Source organism: Alnus glutinosa, chromosome 3, assembly GCF_958979055.1.
Source record: "Alnus glutinosa chromosome 3, dhAlnGlut1.1, whole genome shotgun sequence".
NCBI classification, from domain to species: Eukaryota; Viridiplantae; Streptophyta; class Magnoliopsida; order Fagales; family Betulaceae; genus Alnus; species Alnus glutinosa.
This window is the reverse complement of record NC_084888.1, coordinates 13,559,647-13,563,616: the sequence shown is the minus strand read 5'-3', so window position 1 is coordinate 13,563,616 and position 3,970 is coordinate 13,559,647. Positions and strand designations below refer to the sequence as shown.

The 3,970-nt window shown below is 34.2% G+C and overlaps 1 long non-coding RNA gene across 1 annotated transcript; it reads left to right on the top strand.

Moving 5' to 3' along the window:
- Positions 1-563: 563 nt before the first annotated feature.
- On the top strand, positions 564-3,063 carry LOC133862810 (uncharacterized). The gene is made up of 3 exons (XR_009899314.1): positions 564-701; positions 780-844; positions 2,810-3,063. It is a non-coding gene; the product is annotated as an uncharacterized LOC133862810 (long non-coding RNA).
- The last annotated feature ends 907 nt before the right edge of the window (positions 3,064-3,970 follow it).

Sequence of the window (3,970 nt, the reverse complement as noted above, 5' to 3'; positions counted from 1 at the left end):
AATTGACTTTCTTCTAAGATTAAACAACTTCAATCGGATGGGGGTGGAGAATACACCTCCAACCATTTTCAGTCATTTTTAACAAAGCATGGCATCATACATAGAAAATCCTGCACACACTGTAATGTCCAAGACATTTCGTAATAATTAAAATACGAAATTTGAGTAAATAATTAATTAAAATTATTTTAGTGTCATTAGACATGCAAAGGAATATTTTTAAAGTCCAAAGAAATTAGAAATGAAAAATAAAATATAAAAAAAAATTAATGAATAAAATTAAATAAAGAAAAGAAAAGAATTAAAGAATTTAAAATAGAAAATAAATAAGAAAAAGAAATAAAAAAATTTTAAAAAAAATTAAAAGAAGAAAAGAAAAGTCAAAAGTAAAATGAAAAAAATAAAAATAAAAGAAGTGTGGGGTGCACACCTGCGCCCCACCTTTATTAAAAGGAAGGGCCACCTTCCCTAAAAAAAAAAAAAAAAAAACAAGGCGCAGTGCGCCGTGTTTTAGAGAAAAGGCCGAATGACCTTTTCTTTTCTTTTTTTGGGAAAGAGGCAGTGCCTCTTCTTCTTATCTTTCTCTTAAGGATTTTTATAGAAAATCTTTGATCTATAAAGATCCAACGGTTCGATCTTCAATCCGATTTCGGTAATGTGATCTACAAAGCCCGATCTACGTTTCTACCGATTGGTTTGAGGTATTTTCGCAAACTCTTGGTCTTTGGGATTTTAGATTAAATCTAAAGATATATGAGTTTGATTTTATGTGTCCTTAGGATTTTTTTTGTGGAGCTTGCTAAACACTCTCCAAGTCTTGGATTTACATTTGGTGGAATTTTTGGTGAGTTTCCTTAACCCTAACTTTTGAGTATTTAATTTTAATTGAGTTTTTATGTGATTAACCCCCAGTAAAAGCTATTGGGTTAATAACATTATGTTTGGGGTAGTATTTTATAAATTATGATTTAAAGTTAGAAACCTTAATTTGATGAGTTAAGTTAATTTGGAGGTTTTTAAGTGATTAAAATCTAGATCGTTAAATTATGTTAATAAGTTAGTAATTGTTGTATAAAGATTAATGAACATAATTTTAAAGTTAATGATATTGGAAAAATGTTAGTGAGAAATGATCTAGATATTAGTGAATATAATCTTTGGTCTAATATTATTATAAGTGTTAGTGAAAATAATTTATGGGTTAGTGAAATTGATTGTGAGTTAGTAATTAATTAAATAGTGATTTTAATATCTAACCCTTAATAAACATTTTAAGTTAGTATTGTTTGAGTATTAGTTAGTGTCTAGGATTTATGGGTAGACGTTTAGAACCCTTAAAATATTATGAGTTTTCCAACGGTTTAGCCTTGAGCGATTCAAGTGCTAATTATGGTGTTAATTATTTAATGTACTAAATAGTGCAATGTGTTATTCTACAGTAATACATTACAAGGTGATGTCTAGGAGACCTAGTGCTTAATATCCGCACAGCCAAGTGATATTTTACTCACTGAAAAATTATTATGTTTATATATTATAGATTTGCAAAATATGTATGTTAATTTATAAATCCGAATTAACTGTACGTTGAATATATCTGTTTTCCTTGATTTGAGTACTTTAGAGTATGTTCAAATATATCAATGATAGTTTCAGAATCTAGTATTGTGTGTTGCATGATTTGGATGAAGTATTGAATTGTTTAGCAAAGTATGATTTATCAGCATGATACAGTAAGACAATATTTACTAGTCAAGCAAAGAGCATAGAGCATGTAGCATAGAGCATAAAGCATGCAGTAAACCCAGCAGTAACACAGCAGTAATCCAGCAGCAGCTCAGTTCAGCAATTTAACAGCAGCACAGTAGCATGCATAGGATATATAGCATGATTTAAATTGTATGATGTTTTCATAATATAGAATATTGTAGTTTTTTTTATGCTAGACGTATTAATATGCCTAAGAGTTTTAATGGCAAAAGGCTTATGTATATTGCTATCGTCTAGTTGCATAATTTAAGAACATTGAGCTTGGACGTACAAGGGTATTGTCATTGTTCGATATGAGTAATACAGTGTCTTGGGAATAGATAAATGAATTGTCGTGGTACATCAAGTAAGAAGTGCTTGGATATCAGAGTTTCACTCTAGTAACTGTATGGACAACTATGTGCCTTCGACATAAAGTTGTGATACCCTAGGATTCGGTGTTAACCATATTCGGAAAATGATAGTAAGCTCGTACTAAAGAGCGAGATGGCATGTTTTAAGTTTGGTGTACTTTGATGTGACGCTATTAGTTGGGATATCAATGTGACTTGGGAGTAGGTAGATGGATTGTCGTGGTACATCAGTAAGAAGTGCTTGGATATCAGAGTTTCACTTTAGTAGCCACATGGACAACTATGTGCCATAAACATGAAGTTGTAATGCCCTGAGGTACGGTGATATCACAGTTAATAATGTTAGATCTCTGTGCGTTTGAGCTACCAACATAAAACTATTATCGTAGGTGGGGGTATACGTAGTTGCTTCCAAGCCATTGGAAGTTCTACGTATGAGTCCAACTACATAGTATGTTTTAAATATTTTTTGATAGTCGGTGTTCGCTATATCAGCTATGGGGGTTTTTAAACAAAAGTTTATAAATTGGTAGCTGTTATAGTGTGTGCGAGACTAAAAATGAAAAGTTAGTTCATTGTGAAAATTCAGTTAGTTTAATATCACTGAGGTCTCGATATGTTTTATACGGAGACGAAGAGCTCATATTTCCACCTCTGCGGATGTGGCAACCCCCGCAATCGTGCAGACATTGTTGCTTTGGTTGCAGGTTTTGCGGATATAGATATTGACTCATCCACCTGGCGTATGAGATGTTATGATTGGAGCACAACGCGACATTCATAAGTCACAGACTCATGGGTAGTTCGCAATTTGGGTATTTTATTTATGGCTCGTGTCCTACGTGGATATGTATTTGTTGAGCCTGTACTCTATTATGTATTTAGTGTAATATGTTTTATAAGCTTTAATCAGTTAGACATGTAAATGGCTCTTGTTGTTGATAACAGTTATGTATTAGATGTATTTCCGCTTTTGATATGTGTTTCGCTACACATTGATATTTATATTCCGCTGTGTTAGATGTAACTCTGAATATCAGGTACATGTTATGGAACGTGTACATTATATTGGTTGAGCGACATGTAGTCATGCCACTGTGAAGATCCGTTTGTATGATTAAAAAAAAAAAGGGTTGTCACACACACACCTCTCAACAAAATGGACTTGCTAAAAGAAAACTCAGACACATCCTAAAAACTGGATTGACTCTCTTACCTCACTCTCAACTGTCCAATAGATATTGGGTTGATGCCTTTATTATTGTTGTTCATGTGATCAATAGGCTGCCCACTCTTACTTTTCAATACATGTTTCCTTTCTTCAAATTATACAACCGAGAACACAACTATCAAGAACTCAGAGTCTTTGGGTGCCTTTGTTATCCTCTTCTCAGACCTTATGGTTTACATAAATTGGAGTATTGTTCCAAACCATGTGCCCTCCTCTACCTCAGCCAATTGTAGCATCGAGTCCTTTTATGCCACTTTCAAACTCATCCTCAACTGCTGCATCCTCTCCTTCTACAGCTGCCGATTTTGTCACACTTACCTCTCCTGCATCACTACAGTCTCCTCTGCAACCAACCTCTTCTACATATATCACTACAAGATTCCCTGCCAAATCAGAACTCCTTGCCTCCCATTATATCTTCTGCATCCCTACTTGGCATACCTGTTTCTCTCTCAGATCACCATCCAGCACCCCCACCTCATTCCATGGTCACTAGGTCTAGGACTAGATCCCTTCGTCCCAAATCTTTTCCTGACTATTAGCTTTTCCATACACTACTTCTTGAGACTGAACCAACTTCCAATAGTAAAGCTACCACTGACCCTCGGTGGCAAGC